The sequence below is a fragment of the Lissotriton helveticus genome, chromosome 7 (assembly GCF_964261635.1).
Source record: "Lissotriton helveticus chromosome 7, aLisHel1.1, whole genome shotgun sequence".
NCBI classification, from domain to species: Eukaryota; Metazoa; Chordata; class Amphibia; order Caudata; family Salamandridae; genus Lissotriton; species Lissotriton helveticus.
In genome coordinates, this window is record NC_136068.1 from 1,549,359,655 (window position 1) to 1,549,383,606 (window position 23,952).

Below are 23,952 nucleotides of genomic sequence, written 5' to 3' on the forward strand. Positions count from 1 at the left end.
CTGCGATATCATATGCCAAGACTACACTCTGCAGAAGGTGACTTTTTGCACAGTGTTCTAAATAGTTGCTCACTCGCGGTTCTAAGCAATATATGCTCTAGAGGAATTACTCGTCTTGCAACTCTGATGGTGCTGCCCTCCTGCCCTTGATTTAGAGATCCTTTAGTGCCCGATCTTTTAGACCTCTACCTTCTCTCGGAATGATCCAGGGTTCAATGATGGTAATGTTGTATTTTTCCACCTGTAGTTACATCCATCTCATTCTTCGATTCTGGTTTCGTTTGAGCTTCCCAGTACCATAATCAAATATTGCATCCTTGGGATTCGTGGGCACTCCCACTTTAGTGCCCTCACTCCTGCTAGACTTGGTGAAGACCTCTAATCTCTGATGTTGAAACGCTGTGGGCTTGCATAGTCAGAATCCTGAACCAGATCTGACTTCCACTTTGCTGCTCCATTTGAACACTTGTGAGCACTATATACGTTTCAGGTGTTCCCCTCGCTCGCAGGAGAGGCGAGCGACATCACGGAAGTGGAAACTTTCTTAATCCCACACTGAGGTATCTCTGTATTGCATTCCTGCTGTGGGATTGCGGGTGAGACCACTATCGCGCAGCAGGAATGCCCCCACGAGACACCAGGGATATGTCTGTTGTGGGTAGCGGCCCCCTGAACAAGGGTAGGTCCTCGAAAATATTAGGGCATGTTTTGGCTGTTTCTGTCCCCCAGGGGGCAGATCACCCATGTTTTAGGTCGATATGCCCCCAAGGAGGGTCAGAAAACCACTAGACACCAGGGATGTTTTATTTATGCACGTGTGGGACTGGCCCCTTGGGCAATGGTTGCTCCCAATTTTGAAATGGGCATCGCCTTTGTTTCCCTCTCACCCTAGGGGCAGATCACCCTCTTTTTGGCTGATCTGACCCCCAAGAAGGGGGCAGTAGGAAAGGGGGCAGAAAACCACTAGGCACAGAATGTTTCTTTATTGTATGTTGGAAAGCAGCCTCCTGGACAAGGGTCACTGACCCGTTTGGCCCACACGTCCTTTATTTTCCATGGGGTGAGATGGGGGAATGGGGTGGGGGACGGTGGACTGTTAACTGCTCAACACTAGGCTTAAGTTTCTGTATGCGGGGGGTGCTGCCCCTGGGCTAAAGATCACTTTCCTCATGGGTATCAATTTTATGCCTTTGCTTTAGGCCCCCCTTGGGGGAAGATCGGACATTTGTGATACAGATCTGCTCCCACGAGCAGACTTTATGGTGTTTTAGCATGTTAAGTGTTATTTCTTGTCATTTGAATCTGTATCTTAATATTTTATTTATCCTTTTTATTGTAGTACAAACCTTTTGATTTCCTTGGTGGCGACTCCTGCTTGTGGGTTCGTGTAAGAAAGTGGCTCTGTATACACTGGACAAAAGTACGGTACAGTGTGCACAGAGTCAAGGGTCCCCAGAGGTTTGGCAGAGGCTAAGGTTAGATATAACCTTACTTTCTACAGTGGTAGCTCGGTCGAGCAGAAAGGCAGTATCAGAGGACAAGGTAAAGCATTTGTTGTACACACTCAGTCCGCAACTGGTCTCAAAGTTAGTTATAGATTCCTTACCTTAGAATAGATACCCCAGCAATACCAACCCCGGAGGTGGGTCTGAAAACCAAGTTCACACCAGAAAGTCCTGAAGAAAAGATCGGCCAAAGAAGCCGTCTCTCTGGACTTGGCTGTCCAGGCAGTGGTATTTTGTGAACGTGTGCAGCGATGCCCACGTAGCTGCTTGACAGATGTCATTGAGGGGGGGACTCCTCGTCCCAAAGCAGTGGAAGCTGCCATCGCCCTGGTGGAATGGGCAAGCAGTCTCACAAGAGGCTCCTTCTTTGCCAAAGAATAGCACACTTTAACACACAAAAAGACCCACCTAGAGATTATCAGTTTGTGCACGCCCGACCTATATTGGCGCCCACATAGCCAACAAAGAGCTGGTCATCCACCCAAATTGCTTTATGCGATCCAAATAAAATGAAAGCGCATGTTTTGGATCCAGATGGTGGAGCCTCTCTTCCTCTTTGGAAGTATGCGGAGGAGGGAAGAAGGTTGGCAAAGTGATGGTCTGTCCAATATGGAAAGGTGTAACCACTTTGGGAAGGAAGGATGGACATGTTCTAAGGACAACCTTGTCCGGATGGACAGTCAGAAAAGGAGGCTTTGAAGAACGAGCTTGGAGCTCAATCACCTTGTGGGCAAAGGTGACAGCCAACAGGAAGGCAGTTTTTAAAGTTAGAAGCCTGGGAGGACAGTTGTGTAGCGGCTCAAAGGGAGCGCATATAAGATACGCAAGAACCAAGTTCAAGTCCCACTGGGGCATTATAAAGGGAACAGGATAACAAAGATGAGTAATGCCCTTAAGGAAGAGATTTGCAGGGGACTTGAAAAGAGAAGGCTGATCAGGAAGCCTAAGAAAGGCTGAAATGGCCAGGAGGTAGACCTTTATAGTGCCCAGAGCAAAGCCCTGCTACGCTAAAGAAAGAAGGAGCAAGAGAACCTCCGAAAGAGGGGCAGTAAGGGGATCCACAGCCTTTGCTGCGCACCATGCAAAATTTGTTCCAACTAAAGGCATATACAGTCTTAGTGGAGGGACGCCTGGCCGTCAAGATAACATCACAGACTTTAGGAGGCAGGTCAAACGACGTCAACTGCCGCCGCTAAATCTCCACGCAAGGAGGTGGAGGCTGGGAAGGTTCGGGAGGAGGACCGTCCCCTGCGGCTGAGACAGAAGATCCTCCCGAAGAGTCAGTCTGATTGGAGGATCGATGGCCAGCTCGGGACACCAGACTCTTCGTGCCCAATCCGGAGCCACCAGAATGACTTGGGCCCGGTCGCGCTTGATCTTGTTCAGCACTCTGGGCAGAAGTGGTATAAGCCGAAAGGCGTATAAAAGACCGCAACTCCACTCGCAACGAAAAGAGTTTCCTAGCAAGTGCCGCCTTTGAAGTTTCAACATGCAGAATTGCTGACATTGCACGTTCTCTTCGGTGGCAAATAGATCTAACCAAGGCTCTCCCCACTGTTGAAAGAGACCTTGCACCACCTCGGGGTGAAGACACCATTTGTGATCCATTATGCATCTGCGGCTGAACGGTTCCACCCTGGCATTCAGTGATCCTGCCAGGTGTAGAACCACCGGGGATATGCCCTGCTGTTCCAGCCATGTCCAGAGGCGGAGGGCCTCTAGACAAAGGGTCCATGACCTCGCCCCGCCTTGTTTGTTGCAGTACAACATGGCGGTAGTGTTGTCCGTGAACACCTGCACTCCTCTTCCCCGGACAGAGGGAAGGAATGCCTTGAGTGCAAGACGAATCACCCGAAGCTCCAGAAGGTTGATGTGGAGCCCGGACTCTGCCAGAGGCCTCTGATCTCCGCCTCCCCATGTGGCCGCCCCAACCCAGATGTGACGCATCAGTCACCACTGTGAAATCTGGTTGGGGAAGGGAGAGGGATCTACCGTCGACCCATTCCTGGTTCGTTAGCCACCATAGCAATTGGTGTGCAGTGCCTTCCGAGATCTGGACGCAATCGGACAGGTTCCCCTGATGTTATGCCCACTGGATACATGCCATCTGGCATAGCCCACCAGCAGGATGCAGGAGGCCATCAGGCCCAGTAGCCAGAGGGTCATCCTGACCGAAACCTGGTGATAGAGGCTGGAAGATCGGAATCATAGTTCGAATATCCCAGACTGGCTGTTCGGGAGGATAGACCCGAAACTGCGTCGTGTCCAGACCCGCTCCGATGAAGAGGAGCTTCTGAGAGGGAGTCAGGTGTGACTTCGGCACAGGAGGTCGGCCATAGTCTGGAGGTGGGAGACGACAGCCTGGGGCGAGCCTGCCTTCAACAGCCAGTCGTCGAGATAGGGTAAGACTGGAACCCCTGATCTGCGCAGATGAGCTGCGACCACCGCCATCACTTTCGTGAACACCCGAGGGGCGCTGGTGAGGCCAAAGTGGAGCGTGGTGAACTGAAATTGCTCATAGCCTACCGTGCGCCGTAGGTAACGCCGGTGGGCCGGCAAAACTGAGATGTAAATGTAGGGGCGTCCTGCAAGTACAACAATACAGGGTCGGGGCAGACAGGCCCGAGCTAGTGTCAACATTTTGAACTTCGCCTTCGGGAGGGAGCGGTTGACGTCCCTGAGATCCAGGATAGGACGCAGGCCTTTGTCCTTCTTCTGCACCAGAAAGTAGTGGGAACAACAACCACAACCTACTTCTGGGACAGGGATTTGCTCAATGGCACCCTTGGCAAAGAGTGCCAAAACTTCCTGTTGGAGAAGGGCCAGATGGTCCTCCGACATGCGATGGTACTGAGATGGCATGGATGGAGGGGTAGTCTCAAAGGGGAGGGAGCAGCCCCTTAGGACTATTTGCAAAACTCACCTGTACAAAGTGATGGTGCGCCAGTGGGGGAGGGGATGGTGAATCCTGCCGACCACTGGCAATTGGTGGCCCTGAAAGGTCAGACTAGGAGGGTTGGAAGACTGTGGCCGAAGGGGCTGTGGAAGACTGGCCTGCTCGCTGGCCCTCAGAACCACGGCGGTGGTTCACACATCCCCGGCCGCTCAGGGGCTGAACAGCTTCCGCTGGCCTGTGGCTCTGGGCGGGACGTGGCAGGCACCCCTTCCGAAGTCACGAAATGGGCGAAAAGACTACGCAGGGCAGGTGGTGGAGAGGCCCAAGGAGCTCGCTAATGCCAGAGAGTCCTTAGAGCGCTCCAGCGCGTTCTCTGCCTTTTCACCGAATAGGCGACGGCCATCAAAGGGCATGTCCATAAGCGTGGATTAGACATCACCTGAAAAAATAGTCGACCACAACCAGGCATAGTGGAAATCGCCCTGCCTAGTGAGTCAGCGGTATCCAGCCCACAGCGGATGGTTTACTTTGCTGAGTCTCTCCCCTCGGCAACTGCATGGGAGAATACGGCCCGGACCTCCTCCGAGCACTGAGGCAGCACTTGTGCCACCATATCCCACACGGAGTGGGTATAACTGCCCAACAGACATGTAGTGTTTACAGACGCAGTACCAAGCTGGAGGAAGAGAACATTTTCCCAAGATGGTCCAGCTTTTTGGATTCCCTATCAGGTGGTGCGTTAGGGAATGCGCCTTTGGAGATAGAAGCTTGGACCACCAAGCTCTCAGGGGGTGGGGTGTTGGGAGAGGAAAGATGGGTCTACCTGAGCCGAGCGGTGTTGTTGTGCAATCATCCTATCCACAGGAGCCCCTGTGTTGGGCCTGGACCAAGTGCCTAAAAGGATACCAGTGAGGGCTTCATTAAACGGAAGCTGGGACAACGAAGACCTCGCCACCGGTTGAAGCACCTCTGTCAGGAGGTTAGTCCTGACTGCCACCGTAGGTAGCTCTAGGTGGAGAGCCTGGGCTGCACTACGCAACGCCACGGCGTAAGACGCTCTCACCTCCGTAGCCACGGTAGGAGGAGACAACATGCCAAGGTCTGGTGAGGTATCCAAAGTACTGGCTTCCCCAAGTTCCTCTCTTCAGTCCAGTTCATATCCTAACTGGTCAGTTAGAGGGTCCCTCCCAATCTTCCTCTCCCTCTTCTGGCTAACAATCTGGTCTAAAAGTGCCAGGGTAGAACAAAGGCACAAAAGTAACTGTCTGCGCAGGATCTGGTGTCTGTCAATGCCGGTCAGGCTCCGTGTCTACATAGAGGTGAATGTTGGACTGATGTCGGCTGGGTAACAGCCGACGCCGGTTGTGGACGTGGTGCCGGTGGAATCCGCGCCGGGGCAGGTGTCACAAGGTCAACCGGTGCCGATCCGGAGCCAGGCCTGGATCCAAGGGGACACTGCGGCTCCGGGGCCAAAGCCGCCAGCATTGAAGGCCCAGAGCCCCCAGCTGAGTCAGCAGGGCCCGAAGGTGTGCCGGTGGAGTAAGGCTGCCCAAAGATGGCATGCATCGCAAAATTGACGAAGCTGGGCAAGGGTCGCTCGGGGTCCACGGGAAGGCTGAGTCGGACTCTTCAGGCTCCGCACACGGAGCCGCGGGATGGGCACCACCCTCATCCCGTCGGCCGAATGACGGGGAGTAGTCAAATAGAGACGATGCTTCCTCGACTTCTTGTGCTTTGACTTACCTGCCCCGAGTGCAAAGACTTGGAAGATGAATGATGGTGGTAGCTCTGCGACCGGTCCCTCGACCTCCCACGTGACCAGGGGGTAGGGGGAGGGGGGGGCTATGTGGAGCTAGCTCTCGACCAAGATGGCCGCTTGAGACGAGAGCTTCCCAGCTTCACACTATCCTACATCAATCCTGTGTGTCGTGCCCCGATATCTGGTCCTGTGTCTGCGGATTGGGTCGCCAGACTGTAGCGGTGCCCGAACACAGAAAGAACGGATCTCCTACCTGCCTTCTGCGGGGGGCACGCGCGCAGAGACCGGCGAGGGCGGCAAGACTGCAGCTGCCTTATGGGCTGCTTTGAAGGCGAACAAGGTGCGCTGAGGCTCGCCGGGATCGGAGGCGAGTGGCAGGGTTCTCCCTCCCATGGCGCCGCGCCTCGCTGGTTGCCCTGCCGCGGAGGGAGACTGCAGAGGTCAATTGACAGGAAGAACGCCAGGAGGTGAGGAGCGCGGCCTGAGCGAGGCCCAAAGGGCGGACTTTCTTGTGAACTGAGGCCTGCTGTTTGAGCGCTGCTCCACCTGCCACAGGAGCGGCTGAACGGGGCAATTAGGAACGACGGGTGGTGGCCCTATACCTACTGTCTACCGGAGGTGACCTGATTCTTGTTTGCCCTGTGGGGGGTGGTCTTGCCCCCCTTCCATCCCTACAGAGGCCGACGGACGTCCCCGTGAGAGTTGCCTAAGAACTGGGAGAGTCAGCGGTGGGGCTCGGCCCCTTGGGTGTCCCTGCTTGGCAGAGGGCGCCACTTTACCGACGTGAACCGCTCCGGTCCAGGAGGACACGGGAGCACCACGCGGGCCTCGCGGTCATCTAGAGAGGCCAGAGTCATCCCTCGGCGACTACACCTGCGGTGTCCCAGTTTGGCAGATTGCGGAGGCGCGGCGCTGTCTCCCCCCATCTACATACGGAGCTCTCTGTGGATCCCCTTGCCTGACGGAGGAGGCCTGCACTGCGGGGACAGTATAGAGCGGTGAATAGAAGAGCTGAGCCTGCGCTGATTTGAATATGTGGCAGGACATCTGCCTCTGGAGGGCAGTTTGCTGCCCAGGTGGTGCCTTGGACGGATTAATCTAAGGACTCATTTTAAATGGCCTAGAAGACCAGCGTGGAGCGCCCAGGGAAGGCTCAGGGGTTGCTTCCCACTGGCGTATGCTGCTTAAGAACTGGACTTCTTAGAGGCGGAGAACCAGGTGTAGTGGTCAGAAGCGTGTGTACACCTGTATTCGAGTGCTATTGCTTGCGGTCCCCCTCCCCCCCGATCAGTCTGCTCACACCCCCGGTTAGGGAGCATCTCGCGCTGCCGCAATGGGGCGAGTGGACAGGAACCAACCGAAGCTATCGTTTGACCCGAAGAGGTCAAAGTCAACTGAGAATACCCTGGTGGATGGGGCCAGCGAGTCGGACCCGGCTGGAGAGAACCAACAACAAGACATTTGCGGGCTATTGATAGCCATGGAGGAGAATAGCCTCCTTGGGAACCAAGATGGACGCGCTCACCTACCGGATGGACCACATGGCTGAGAGGTTAGATAAACATGCGTAACGCATCGACATGTCCGAAGGGAGGTTGACTGAGGTTGAGGAGGCCTATACCACCCTAGATTCGGAGCACAAGCGGCTGGGCAGGGTCCTCCAAGTCATACAGGACAAGACGGAGGACTTTGAGGCCCGCTGTTGGAGATGCAATCTCCGTATCACCGGCCTTCCGGAAATTACCCAAACGGGGAATATGGAGCTGCTGGGGACACGGCCTCCTCTGGAATGTTCGTGGTCGAGAGGGATCACCGATCCATGGGCCCGAGACCGAAGTCGGGAGCGCCGCCCTGACCTATAATTGCAAAATTGTTAAACTACAGGTGCCAGGACAGCGCTCAGACTCGCCAGAGAGAAACAACCGTTACAATACGAGGGGTCGACGATTTCTCTATTCCATACACCTTCAAAAAGAACTGAAAGTAAAAGGAGTTTGCTGTGCATCATGGGATACCGAGGGTCTCTGGAGAGCTCCTTAAAGGCACGGTATCCGACATATAATGGCAGCCTATGGGGGCTAGTCTGTTCATCCCTTCCTCTCTATCATTCCAAGGATTTTGTGAAGGGGAAGTTTCTCTATGGATGAAACTTGAACTGTGTTAAATGTGAGGTTGGTGGAATATTCTTTGCATTTCTAGTTGAAGTACTGGACAGTGTAGCCTTGCAGGTATAGGATGCATTATTGTCTGTAATTTTCTCTTAAGTGTCTATGCAGGTCTGCACTGAGGACAATTTAAGAGATTATTTTTGATTGCTCCGGGGTCCACGCACATGGGCGGAACGATTCACTAGATTATGACTATATACAGAGATCCCCTACTACAGAACCAGGGTTCCCCCAGAGTCAAGGATGCACTCTCAAAGCACCCTCTGCTGCACTAGGACGGCCCAATGCTGAGGCCCAATGTTATCCAATTGGGGGATGGGGAGCATCAGTTTGGTGGCTGCTAACTAGTACGCCACAAGGTTGTGGGAGCAAAGCCCCTGGACTTAGGCTCAGGGCAAAGGGGGATCCGAAATTGCACCCAAGGTGTACCCTCAGCGGCATAGGGAGGGGGCCAGGAGCAGTGTGCTGGTTTGGTGTCAAAGACCCTGTGGTTTTCAATGGGGATTCTCCTGTTGAAACAAACACTACAGTCCCAGGGACGAAGATCTTCTGGAGGCGACCACTGGTTGGAGAGGTAAGTTGGGATGCCTGGGGATGCTGGGACACAGTCGGTTGGGCCACCCTAGGCCATAGGACATCAGGTGCAGGGGTGTCTTATAGCATTCGATTTTTCTTACAGGCTCCAGTCACAGTTGTGGGGATCCTCTAGAAAGGGGCTGCATTCGCCGGCTGGAGACTTGAGGCAGGTTAGGGATCACCACATCCCACGTCAGGATCGCTGGGGAGACTGCCTCGTGGTGTTGGGCCACTCGAACTCTGGCAGTGTGCGTCTGGTGCAGACTCACAGATTTGGCTGGAGGCAGAGTCTCTTGGTGTGCAAATACGGTTCTCATGGGAGGCCAATTCTCGTTTAAGGAAGGCAGAGCAGGTTCTCTGGGTCTTGGGGGATGCTGGCTGCAGGACACATCGACATTTCCCTGGAGCAAGTCGAGGTGAGGCCAGGCCAGTAGGGCTGGGCCAAGTCAGTTGGTGTCGTCCTCCTACAGCACGGCTTCTTCGGTCCTTCTTGTCTGAGGAGGCATGGTTTAGGGTTGCCGCTAAATAATAAATTTAGGGGTGTTACAGGTAGGTAAAGGTCGGGACCAATGGGTCCCTTCCTTGGGGTGGGTACACCCCCTATTATGCCACCTTCCAGTGGGAGGGAGGCATAAGCCTCACTCTGGCTGGGTGCCACCATCTGCAAGATGGCGGGGACTTGTAGTTGTGCTTCACCACGCCTCCCCAACTGAGGGGTGGGGTTGGCAAAGGTGGACACACCTCTCCTACTGACTTGGTTTTCCAGCTCAAAGTGCGGGGTCAGAACTGGTGGGGGCCAGTTGCTGGAAGCAGCAAATGGCTGGGGTAGCTCACAAAAGCTCCTTCATGGAACTTGCCCATCCTGGGGAGGAGGCTTGGCACCTTGTCCCACGATGTGCTTTGTTTCAGGACCCCGAGAGCTGCAGGCTCTCAAACCAGGGGGCCAGAAACGTGTCTGGTGGTGGCAGCTGGCGAGCAGCCATCCATCCAGATCGCTTTTCAGGGGGCATCTCTAAGATGCCCTCTGAGTGCATTTTTCATTAAATCCCACACTGGCATCAATGTGGGTTTAATGTGCTGAGAAGTTGGATACCAAACTTCCCGGTTTTCAGTAAAGCCATTATGGTGTTGTGGAGTTCGTAATGACAAACTCCCAGCACCATATACTCTTTATGGCATTACTGCACTTACAATGTCTACGAAAGGGCTTAGACACAGTAGGGGTACAGGGCTCATGCATCAGTACCCTCACTACTGGTATAGTGCACCCAGCTAGAGGGGTGTTTACCTATGCCAGGGCAGTGGGTTTTAGGCATGGCACACAGGATGTGTGAATATAATATATTATATATATCAAAACCACACGAATTCTCTGCATTCTCGTTAGGCAAACAGAGAACCACGAACCACTAGAAATGCTGGCACTTCATTCTTTATTGGTCCTCAGAATGACGCGTTTCGGACACCACTTGTCCTTGAAGAAAAATAAAATGATATATACACACACGGGAGAAACGCAAATAAACATACATCTTGCCTGAACTGCTGTGGTGGTCTGAGTTCGTGTTCCTTCTATATAGTTAGGAATTAGCTTTTAAAAAACCTTTGAAATTCACTCAAAAAACTATAAGTTTTAGTGGTGTTATAGTTAGCTGGACATTTTACTCATACAAAACCATTGAAATTGCTCCTATATAGTTAGTTGTACTAACTATATTTCGCGCACCCGCAATCCACTGCTGATGATGTCACATATTAGATCATTCATGACATGGTCAGTGACATCACTGATGACATCTCAAATGACATCACTGATGACATCACTGATGACATCATCCAGTGAATGTGGTTTGCTTCATATTTAAATATGCATTATATATATAGCAATTTGCATTGAAGAATAAGTGGATATATATAAATAAATATTTGGATGGAGGATTTAGTAGCAGTGTAATTGACTTTACTTGACCAATTTATAATGTCTCACTAAATATAGTGGATAGTGACAAAACTGTGTGAATATCTGTATCACTTTGTCAGTTGTTGTGTAAACTGATTCTACAGTTGGTTACTAGCTATGTGAAAGTCTATATTAGTTATTGATTAGTTAACTGAGTATTTGTATTGGAGTGTGAATGTGTGTGTGGTTCGGTGGGGGGGGTGTGACTGTCCAAAGATGTGTGAATAGTTGATTCAGTAGATATATGAAGTTAAAACTACATGTTCTAACAGTTGTTTGGGTGAGTGAATATCTTTATGGGTGTGGTGATGAGCAAATATATTTCTCAATGGTACAGGTCCAACAAACTAGAAAAATAAAAGGCAGTGTATGTGTCAGTTGTTGTATATAAATAAGTATACATAAGACACAATGATTGTGTGAGTGACTGTATGGATAACTGTATACTTGTAATAATGATTTTATAATTCAATAAGTATGACTTACTATCTAAATGAATAGAAGAAGTGGTGTTTGTATAAGTGTTTTGCTAAGTAAATATGTAAGTATGATCCATTGTTTGCATAAGTGAGTAGGATGACTTCATATGTGAATAGGATGCGTGCTGTTTAATGTCGATATAGATGTATAAGTATTTTTGATAGTGTTCTATTGTTCATTGACAGCATGTGTGAGTGAATCCATAGGTGAGTGATTAGATGTGTGTATACATCTATGAATCACTGAGTGGATTTTTAGATACTTGTATTGCTGTGACAATGGATTTAAATATGATACTCTGTATTTTACAAAGAGTGATGAAAAATTGTAATAGTGTATGAAAAGGTGTATGTGATTGTCACGTGCATGATGTCATCAGTGATGTCATTTGAGATGTCATCAGTGATGTCACTGACCATGTCATGAATGATCTAATATGTGACATCATCAGCAGTGGATTGCGGGTGCGCGAAATATAGTTAGTACAACTAACTATATAGGAGCAATTTCAATGGTTTTGTAGGAGTAAAATGTCCAGCTAACTATAACACCACTAAAACTTATAGTTTTTTGAGTGAATTTCAAAGGTTTTTTAAAAGCTAATTCCTAACTATATAACTCCTGAAACCTATGGTTTTTTCCAGTGAATTTCAAAGGTTTTTTAAATGCTAATTCCTAACTATATAAGGCCTGAAACCTATGGTTTTTTCAGTGAATTTGCAAGGTTTTTTAAATGCTAATTCCTAACTATATAAGGCCTGAAACCTATGGTTTTTTCAGTGAATTTCAAAGGTTTTTTAAATGCTAATTCCTAACTATATAAGGCCTGAAACCTATGTTTTTTTCAGTGAATTCGCAAGGTTTTTTAAATGCTAATTCCTAACTATATAAGGCCTGAAACCTATGATTTTTTCATTGAATTCGCAAGGTTTTTTAAATGCTAATTCTATTAGCGGATAACGTTTTTATATATTAAAACGTTTTTTAAATCTCAAATGCCTGCTTTGCTAACAGAGTTTTTAAGCACAGGCTCTTTTGTCTCTGGTGGCCATCTTGGGAGACTGCATATCAGAATTTTTTTAATGAAATATGAAATATAAGAGGATTTGAGAAGTCACTCAAAATGTGCCCTAATTTTTCTTTCTTCAGCACTAATCATAATTTCTATGGCAGAATGAACCCCCTCATTTTGTTCCTTTGCAAATTAAATGTTTTAAGTGTTAACACTTTATTCCAATCAAGATGACTTCAGGTGTGCCATACTTTTGTCATAAGTAAAACTGTTAGCGCTCTAGTTGTTCTTTAGAACACTCTGGGACATTCTGTCATTGGGCTATAGTTGGGCTACATCTGGCTGATATTTGGGCTACATTTGTTTTTTTTGTCTCTGGTGGCCATCTTTGGGCTACATTGGGCTACATTTGGGCTCTAACATATATATAGCCCAATGTAGCCCAATATATATTTTTTCAAAGTTAATTTCCGTAAAAACCACTGGAGCACATATCTTGAGACATAGCAAAGGCACATCAGGCTACCAGTCCCTACAATTTTGCCAAGTTTGGTGGAAAACCATTTAGCCGTTCGGGCTAAAAGTGAGTCCAACCGTCCTATGGAAATTAACATGGGGAAAACACGTTTTGGGACTCCCCTTTTATCTCGGCACCCGCTTGACTAATCCCCCCAAAACTTTCAGGGAAGGACCGGAGCGCCGCGAGGCAAGGTTAAGGAAAATATCAGGAAGATTCCTCAACCGGCGCCAAAGTTATTCCCAATATAATGTTGCGATTTCCCTATGGAAAACAATCCTAACTATATATACACCTACTGGCTATCGCCAGTAGGATGGATATATATATATATATATATATATATATATATATATATATATACAGCTTTTGTCTTATGATGAATGTGATCGGATCTGGTTCTCAGCTGTGATATAATCATAGTATAATTGCTTCTGTAGGTTTGTTGGCATGTAACTCTTCATAAATAGAGGTTTAAGTGATCGTGCCATCACCAATGTACTTCCATGTATACATGAATTTATAATTCTTGATTTTAAATTCACTAATTTGCACTTTTGCACTAATTCAGCACTTTATTAAGTTTAACATGAGCACTTTCCCCACAGTCTTGAAACGTTTACAGGGGTTTTGACTTTCATAGTAGTCAGATCAGGGTGAGTAATGAATTGCTTACCGTTGACTAATAGGAGAAAGGAGGATTAATGGTTGTATTATAATTAATGCCGTGGGGTAAACAAAATGTATGATATTTTGTAAAGTTTGTTTTTTGTGAATATATCATTTTACCTCTACCTTCTGTATATAGACCGATAATTATGTGGTTTCAGGCTATATCTCCTTTGACTTAGTATTTTCTTTATGTCTATGTACTGCTGACGTTTCTTTGAGTGGGATACACATAGTATAAAATGCACCTATTGGTTCTTGGGGTCATGTGATCAAGGCTGCCGTGGCGCAGCCGAAACGCGTCATGCTGGGGACAGAAGAACATTAAACCTCTGTTGAAGTAAATTAAGCTCTGTTTTGTGGTCTGTACCTACGTTTGGTTAGTCGGATTCCAGTGCCGACTAGTAGGAGTGTTGAACAGATATATATATATATTCCTGCACTGCTTTCCCCTGTGGCCTCTGATCTTTTCCTCGTGAAGGGATTTCTTCGGACATGTTATTGCGCTTGCCAGTTGCGCAATCCAGATGGCCCTGCAGCGTCAAGAGCCACGGAATATAGATTGGCATCTTGCTGCTTGCAGCAGTTGGACACTGAGGAATCAGTAATTCCGTTGGCCGCCAAGAACGACAGGACGTCATGTGTGGACAGAGGTATTTGACTTCGAGGGGGCACACAGTCTCGCATTTGACCGCCCTCACACACGAACTCACCTGAAGGGACGGGCTGCTGCAGTTATGGGGACTCAGGGAGATTCCCGCCATTTCTTGGACCTACGTTCGACCCACCTCACCTGGAGCTGGCTGCAACCTACAGTTACCCCACTTCCCCACGCCACCAGCCTCGCAGCGCCAGGACAGTGCCTGCTGGGACTTGGAGTCCATTGAACTTGACTTGTGCTCCTATTGGTGTGACGACATCATTAGGGGGAGGGGACACGCACCAGCAAGTATTTTACACAGGATGAGCACTATGGGGTCGTATACTTTACAGCACAGGGCACTGAAGAAGGCGAGTGTGCCGAAATGCATTTGCCGTTGCTGGGGTCTGTGAAATAAAGGGTTCCTGCACTGCTTTCCCCTGTGGCCTCTGATCTTTTCCTCGTGAAGGGATTTCTTCGGATATATATATATACATATATATATATCACAATAAGTGCTGCAGCACTTGGAGGTCTTCCCTGGTCACAGTGCCCTTGATACCTGTGGTACCTTTTACAAGGGACTTACATGTGGCCACAGAGTTGCCAATTGGGTTTTGTAACTGTTGGAATGTGGATAATTAGTAGGGGCAAAACTTCAAATACAGGTATGTATAGCATTTAAAACCACATTCAGTAAATAATTAAGACAATGAACAATAAAAATCCAACACCAATTTATGAAAATAAATATCTGTATCTTTAAAATGATACCAAAAAGGACAAAATCCAGTGTAGGGAACTAGAGACATGAATTCTCAAAGATTTAGCAATATTCAGAAAATAGAAACCTATAGCACCTTATAAGTTTCAGGCCGACAGCGATGGAGTCCTAATCGGCTACCACTTGTGGTGGGTCTCGGTCACAGTTTTCACCTTCGGACTTAGAAACTTTTCTGGAGCTTTTCTTCGCAGGGTCCCTCGCTGCTCTTCACCAGGACAGATTCGGTGAGGGTTCACCAGCCTCGGATTGTGCCTACTCCCGGCTAAACTCTGGAAGCAGGACCTACGGAGCTTTCTGGCGTGACAAACCTGAACGGCTTGCCGGCTCGCAGTTGAAGGCAGGCAGCTAGGCTGGCCAGGTTGAGTCGGTCCCCTTATGGAGCTTTTTTTCAAAGTTGCTCCAAAGTTCTCCAAACTCCTGGAACTTCTCTCTGAAGTTCCCCAAAGGGTCCAAAGTGTCTCAAACTCACTTCAAGGGTCTGGAATCTCCAAGATGGTCCTTAAAAAGTTGAGTACATCAGTTCCCATAATCAACTTGGACAAAACCCCTACAAATCCACTGGTGGTTCTCCAGGTTGGAGGTCCTTGGTGGTGATGTTCCAGGTGAGCTATGTTCACCTGTAGCTTGCAGTGAGTCAACTCTTTAGTTCTTTTACTGCAAGGCAAAGCTGTAGTTTCAGATGGTGCAATCTTCAGAGTACAGGCCTTTGGAAATGCCCATCAAACTAGGTTTCAAGCAGAAGATCTAAGGGGCTCTGTCCTTCTTAGATACTTATTCCCACTTCTCTGGGTCAAGCAGGGGTAACTCCTGTCCAATGGTATGCAGGGTACCACCCAAAGGTCTGACCACTTCCTGCAGAGTGTGGCACTATTTTGTCCCAGAGTGCAACAATTCTTCCAAATTCATAATAGCTCATTTTCCAGCAGGGCGAGAAGAGCTGGCTAAACACACCCCTAGCATGGTTAATCTCTATTGTCTCTCCCCCTTGAATCAGCTCATTCCTTCCTTAATCTTAGCATCTGGCTGGGGTTCAAAAGAGTAAATTGTAAATGACACTCTGGTCCTCCCCTTCCCTTGAAGTCCATGGTTTATGACTCCTCCCCTTGGTCTGGCATTCCTGTGGAACAGAACACTGCCCTCCCAGCAGAGCTGGGGGCTCTTCAAAGAAGCCTGGCTAATCCACTTAACTCTGACCAATCAGGACAAACCACTGGAGGGCTGAATCTGGAAAAACAAGAAAGTCTTATAATTTCTTGTATGTACCTTTTAGGAGAAACTCAACAATATCATATTGTTGGATTTATTAATAGCATTCTGGGAAGTCTTTGAATGGTACTTTTAGCCTTCTACTATCAAGAGTTATTAGTTAATAACTTCTTACCATGTTAACCTATGCGACAGGGGATTTGCAATGGGAAAAATGACTTGGGCCATTTTTCGGACACCAGGCCAAACCAAATTGGCTGCTCTGGCCACAGGTCAGCCCCTTGTAAATGGTACCACAGGAACCCAGGGCACTGTGACCAGGGAAGACCTCTCCTCTAAGGGCTGCAGCTTTTACCACCCTTAGAGGCCCTGTACCTTTACACACACTGCCTTTGCAGGCTGCCTGTCTCGGTGCAAAACAAAGTGTAGAGTTGACATGGACACAATCCCTGTGTGCCATGCCTACAACCAACTGCCCTGGCATAGATCAGTCACCCCTCTAGCTTGTTGCATTATACCAGTGGTGAGGGTACAGGTGTGTGAGCCCTGAACCCCTACAGTGTCTAAGTCAATTCACAGCCTACTAGATATCAGAGAGTGTTATTTTTGCCTAGGAAAGCCATAGTGTCTCTTTTTCAGATGTTGAATGTACCAGAATATAGTGTGCCTTTGGCATTGGCATAGGAAACGTTAATACATTTGGTGATCAATCTGGCAAAACTTACTTTGGAAATTGGATTTCCTTCTGGGGCTTGCCAAAAGCTACATAGAGCGGCTTTGCCTTTTTCAAATATTTGGTATGGTCAGTACATACGGGCTCTTAAAACTGTGTAGAGCTTGTTCCTCAAACAACTGTGGATGAGGGTAAAAAGGTAAATCAGTTTGATTGACATGCAAAGGGAATTTAAAATTCAACAGAAAATGAGGGTGTGTTCTCAGGACAACTTTATCCTCGCACACTTGCATAAATGGCTTGTCAATTGTTAAGGTTTGCAGTTCTCTAACCTTGTGGATGAAGTAATGGTGATGAGGAAGGTAGATTCTAGAAGAGGAACTGCACTGGACACGAGTGTAGCGGTTCAAATAGTCATGTCAGGACACTGTTCTAGTGCCCTTGAAGAGACTAGTGACATTTGACGAAGGACAAGCTTTTTGAGACCTTCCATAGCGGTATTAATTAGGGAGGAGCAACTGGCCCAATTTGATCTGGGCGCATTGGTGGATTTCGTGGAAGTGGATGTACTTTTCCAGAGTAGCAAGTACCGCAGCTGTACAGCCAAGGCGAGAACTACAAGGATTATCATCACCAGTGCATTTTCCTCACCAAGTACAGAGTAAGAGATAGTGGCAGAAAATCACAAGCAAATGTCCCTGATCAGTCGAGTCACAGAGCAATGCCCACGGATTGTGGGTGTTGGCACTTGGACGCAAAGCTTTGACAGTTTGGGCTATTGAATGTGGCCAACGGCGAACAACCTTTACAAAGCAGTTGTTACAATGCGATACATTTACATCACGATCATTACAACGCAAGTCGTTACGACTTGCGCTGGATGGCTAGGTTGAACTGTGCTGGGTCTGGGTGTCTGATCTCTCCACGGTTCTGGGTTAAGAGGCGTGGGGAGAGTTGTAGTTTTTGGAGTGGGAGTACTGATAGTTCTAGCAATATTGTGTACCACAGTTGTCTGGCCCATGTTGGAGCAACTAGGATAAGTGTCAGTGAGTGTTGCTGCAGTTGCGCACCACCAGTGGAATGAGCTTACGCAAATCTGCCTGACCAATTCACCCATATCGCATTGCCTTTGGACAATGGGTGTGTATATCTGGCGGCAAAGCTTGGGCATTTTCGTTTGTGGCGAAGAGGTCCATATCTGGTTGTTCCCACATATGGAAAAACGGTTGAACATGCGGATGAAGTTCCCACTCGTGAATCTGTTGTGTTTGACGACTTAACATATCTGCTATACTGTTCTGGACTCCTGGAACATGTGGGGCTAGGAAAATGTTCTGGGGAATAGCCCATCTTTGTATATTTTGTGCTAGTTGGGAGAGTTGTAGGGAGTGTGTCCCGCCTGGCTTCTGTATGTAATACATTGCTGTCATGTCTGTTCGGACTAGGACAGCTTTGCCTGATATTTGTTTTTGGAATGCTTCTAGGGCTAGGAACATGGCTAATAACTCCAGATGGTTTATGTGGAGTAATTTTTGTTGATGCAATAGATGAGTTCCCCAGCCGGAGAGCGATGCGTCCGCTGTCATGACTATCTGTGGAACTGGCTCTATGAACGGTCGCCCTTTGGAAAGGTTTTTGGTGTTCCACCACTGCAGAGAGCGATGAGTGCAACCGTCCACCAACACCAGATCTGTTAGCTGACCTTGAGCCGGATTCCATTGATGTGCTAGGCACTCTTGTAGAGGACGCATTTGGAGTCTTGCGTGAGGAATATAAATATGCAAGAGGCCATCATCCCTATGAGCTGCATGAACACTCGAGCTGGAAGAGAGTGTTGAGGCTGAAAATTGGTTATTAGGGTTTGCATGCTTGCTATCCTGGCTGGACTGGGATAAGCTAGTGCTTTTGAGGTGTCTATTGTGACATCTAGGTATTGTTGTATGTAGGACGGTTGCAGATGAGACTTTGCGTGATTTACTGTGAACCCCAAGTTGGTGAGTAGTTTAATAGTGGCGTGAGTGTGATGTCGTCTAGATATGGGAAGACATGAATGTGTTGTCTTCTGAGATGAGCTGCAACTACCGCCAGGCACTTGGTGAATATTCGGAGTGCTGTGGTGACTCCCAATGGGAATACTTTTAATTGGTAGTGTTGACCGTCCACTACAAACCTGAGGTATCTCCTGTGAGATGCGTGAATGGGAATATGAAAGTAGGCATCCTTGAGATCTAGAGTGACAAGGAAGTTGGCTTGTGAAAGGAAATGAAGAACCTGTTGAAGTGTGACCATGTGGAAATGGTCCGATTGTATGTACAGGTTTAGGGGTCTCAGGTCTAGAATAGGTCTTAGAGAGCCATCCTTTTTTGGAATGAGTTTACTCTCTAGTAAACTCCTGTGTTTTGATGGTGCAGGGGAGCTTGTTCCTTTGCACCTTTCTGTAGGAGGGAGATGAATTCCTGATTGAGCAGCGATAGATGTTCTAACGGCATCGGACACTGTCTGGGTAGTATGGTGGGGGGTAGAGGTAAGTTCTAGACAACCTGACTGAACGATTTGTCTCACCCACCTGTCTGTGGTAATGTTGTTCCAGACGGGAAGGAAATGCTGTATTCTTCCCCCAAACAGAGTGGAATGGTCTGGGGGGAGCGGAGGGAAGTCATTGGGTAGGTGTGGAGGCAGATCTGGTATTATTGGTCTTGACTCTACCTTTGTTATTGTTGCCTCTAACCGCCTCTCTGGTAACCTCTGGTGAATGTAGACTGGATGGGAGCCTTGTAAGAGGTGGAGGGGTTGTCAGAGTAGCCGCCTCTGGAGGTGCCCTTATGGAAGGAGCGACGAAAGGAACGTCTGGGAGCTTGCGATTGCAATGCTCCCAAGGATTTGGCTGTGTGTGTCCTTTTTCATTTTTTCTAGTGATGAATTGACATTAGGCCCAAATAAGTATTCCTGATCAAATGTTTGTTTTAAAATAGAAGTTTGTACTTCTGGTTTAAAACCAGAAATGCGTAGCCAAGCATGTCTATGCAGAAGGACACTTGTGTTGACTGCTCTAGAAGTGATGTCTGCTGCGTCCAGACCACATTGAATGTAAGTGTTAGTGATGGTTTTTCCCTCTTGTATAAGGTCATTGGCCCTGTTTTTCTATTTGTCTGGAAGGTGCTGCAATAGGGTCTCTAACTCATCGTAATGTGCCCTATCATACCTGTCTAACAAAGCTTGTGTTGGCAATACGCCATATGTTAGCTGCTTGGTACCCTGTTCTTTTGCCAGAGGCATCCAAGAGTTTGGACTCTTTATCAGGTGGTGGAGCATCACCTGATGTCTGAGAATTGGCCCTTTTCCTAGCGTTGTATACTACTAGTGAATCTAAGGGGAACAGGCCTTTAATATAAGCTGGGTCGGCATGTGCAGCTTTGTATTTTTTCTCGATCATGGGGTTGATAACTCTAGCCCTGACAGGCTCTTTAAAAACTTCGGATGCATGCTTGATGACTCCTTTTAGCATAGGCAAGATAGAGGTGGTCCTTTGTGACGTGTCAAAAGTGTCCATTAGAAAATCCTCTTCCACTGGGTCTGTATGTAAGTTAACCCGATGGTATTGTGCAGCTCTGTAGAGCAGCTGATTAAATCCTGTTGTGTCCTCTGGAGGGGAAGGTCTAGAGGGGTATCCGTCCTCCTGTGGAACATTAGGGACATCTTGAGTGTTCTAATCGTCCCAGGGGTCAGGGGAAGAAGGTGGACTAAGGTCCCCTAGTGGCTCCTCACCTGCACCCTCCCCGGTGTTATTAGAACTATCATCATAGTCCCTTTGTGGAGGGGTTGGTGTAGGAGAGTGATGTGGTGGGGGAGGTGGTGGGGGAGGTGAAGGAGAAGATGGAGGAGGTGATGGAGAAGGAATTCCAAGTAGAGATGTGGCAATGTCCCGATTTTTTGGGTGGTGGAGCCGAAGCAGGCGTATCCAATGGTCTCTTAGAGCTTAGGATGAGCTGACCAGTTTTAGGGCCTTTTAAAAGAGTCTTGTTTAGGATCTGGCATAAAAAGCTCTTCTGATGGAGGCTGGTCTTTCGGCGCCGACTTTTTAGGTTCGGCCGCCTTACGCGGCACCAACTCTGGAACGGTTTTGTCTTTGGGCTTGGACCCTTGAGGTTTTACAGTCTCTGTATGTGGAACCGGTGTTTTCTTGGGTTCCGAAGGTTTTTTCGGCTCCGAAGGCTATTCCGAACCTTTAGGGAGCGGCTTTTTGCTTGGCTCTGAGTGTTTTTTCAGAGTCGAAGGGTCGGTAGTTGTTGGTTTTGGTGCAGAGTGCTTTGATGTGGAGGGAGTGTTCGGCGCGGAGGAGGAGGGCGTTTTCTTTTTCGGCGCTGGTGAATGAGTTTCAGTACAGACGGCTTAATAGGCTTCTTAGCCGAGGGCGGGGCATGGGAAGCAGTCTCTCACAGTGTGCACCTGGGCATGAAGGTATGACCGAAGCCTTTTTGGATGGTGTATGGAGGGGGTCGGGTTGACGTCTCTACTTATGACCTGCTGTGCCAGAGTGAGGTCTTCGATGTTGGAGTCCTTGACTGCGGAGGCGCTGTGTTCTTTAACCCGCTCTTGTTCTGGTACGTTGACGCCCTCCTGGAAGATGTCGTCAGGAATGGATGTAGACAAGCGAGCCATTGTTCTTTGAGCTCGACTATCCCAAATGGTGATCTTGTAGCGGAAAGAGGCACAAGCTGCACAGTCTCGGGCCTCATGCTCCGGTGAAAGGCAGAGATTACACACCTCATGCAGATCGGTGTGGGGAAACTTCGACTCACATCGAGGACACTTCTTGAATGGAGTCTTTTCCATGAGCCAGATGCTAAGGCCCGGGTAGGCCCGAAGGCCCTCGTCGACAATCGGAATCGAGGACTTGGACGTTGGAGAGTTGCGCGACGACTAGGGTTTGCGATCAAAAACAATACCGTAGAAAGGGTGAAGGATTGCGTCGAAAGTTGTATCGGTAACGGAACTGAACTGGAGCGCGATAAACACATCCGAGCCTGATGGCGGGGGAAAAAACAATCTGAAGATGGAGCCGATGCCCATGCGCACTATCATTCAAATGAGGAGTCACCTCTCTTGTGACTTCCAAAGACTTCTCCAATACCAAAGCAAGTGCAAACATCCAGGCCCAACACCAGATGGCAATCTATGCATAGTGTGTGATCTGCAGCACATATGCCTTGAACATGCATTTCATTGAAGGGCACCTGGTGGCAAGGATGACATGCACCTTGTGGCAAAGATGACATCCACCACTTCAGGCGGCAGATTAAATAGAGTCATTGCACACATTCAGTCTACACATATGTAGATGTAGATTGTGCTTATTAGGGTAGATAAGCCTGCCTTGTTGCTGCAACAGAAAAGCCTTGTGAAAGTGGTAGCCCACAGATGCTCATGACTAGCAATTCCTGGTACTACATACCTAATCTATAGACACTGGAATTACGTTATTGAACTTTTTCCAGAACAAAGAAAAGTAGAGAATGGGAGGGAGGTGTGGGATAGTGTACAGGAGTCTTGTGATCCAACCAGACAGAGCACATCTAACAAGTGGTCTTGCACACCAGTGTACAAAACCTTGGACGCGGAGTTCTTCACCGTGATGAACAGATCTAGGCAGGGAGCCTCACACTTTTCGAAAATGGCCCATGCCACCTCTGGATGAAGACGCCACTTGTAATCTGCCCAATGCTGCTGCCTTCACACCATTGGGGTTTTCCTGAGTGACCACACTATACCTGGGCAAATAGTACTAAACCAAAATAATGGTTTATTGTGAGGGCTAATTATCTAGCAAAAACCTATATTAGTTTAAATTCCAATTAGTCACTGGTCAATATGTATATATGTATCACCAATAAAGGCTTAGTATGAACTCAAGGAGAAGCTCAATAACTGGTACTCTCAATACACATACCTGAAGACAAACAAATTGAAATAAATGTATTGTATTATATATATATATATACACACATATATATAAATAATTCACCAATTTGCCCAGAGCTTTTCGGGAAGGCACACACTTTGAAGTCGACCATCCGGTCTTCACGTTTGTCTCTCCACATTGGCCCGCTGCTCGTTATCGTGCCTGGCGCGTTTCGATGCTGTGAAGCATCTCATCAGAGGCTTGCTCGTACTTTTGCAGTGGGATCACCCCTCCTTCATTTCTTTTATTTGCACGTCTGAATTTAATTGTTTCCCAAAGTGGGTGTGCGCTTCATTACGCAGTTGCTCGTGCATGCTGGAAGTCCGAGTCCTTTGTATGGAGATAAGAACTCCCCAGGAGAGCCTTGGCGTATTCCCTCAGTGGGTTCCCACTGTAAGTATTATTAAAAGCTGTATAACTGTCCTTAGTAGGATTTGGGACGCTGTAGAGAGTTTATTTTTCACTGGACTCCAAAGCGCTGCATCGCCGTAGAGAAGTTCAATGGCACAGCTTCTCCATAGTTATCGAGACGGTGCTCTTCCCGCGACGAGGCCGCCGCTAATATAGTATTCACCAATTTGCCCAGAGCTTTTCGGGAAGGCACACACTTTGAAGTCGACCATCCGGTCTTCACGTTTGTCTCTCCACATTGGCCCGCTGCTTGTTATCGTGCATGACGCGTTTCGATGCTGTGAAGCATCTCATCAGAGGCTTGCTCGTACTTTTGCAGTGGGATCAGCCCTCCTTCATTACTTTTATTTGCACATCTGAATTTAACTAATCTAACTCGATGTGCAGCAGAAACGTGTGTGGTAAATAATACTTGCACCTGGATTTGGGACCTACTAAAGGAATAAAGAAGGCTTAATCAATGTACAGACACGCAAACCTACTGAAGGGAAATAATCGTTCTAATGGGACTACAAGCCCCAGAACTGCTGGCGGGCCTTACATGCCATTTGGCCTCTGAGGAAGAGGTTAACGCCTCGAAACGCGTCAGGTCTGAGATAACTGCAAACTCAAAATAAAGATGCAAGATTCCTGAAAGAAGAAAAACGTGTGTTTTACTCGTGTCTGTATGCCAGTATGCATCTGTTTTTGGCATGTAGGGCTGCTGATATTCATATCTTGTGCATAGATCGCCGCCT

General features: G+C 48.1%; 1 protein-coding gene across 2 annotated transcripts in view; it reads right to left on the bottom strand.

Moving 5' to 3' along the window:
- The window catches only part of PPP1R12C (protein phosphatase 1 regulatory subunit 12C), a 1,267,429-nt gene that overhangs the window by 782,392 nt on the left and 461,085 nt on the right, over window positions 1-23,952 (bottom strand). The gene's annotated exons all lie outside the window — the stretch shown is intronic.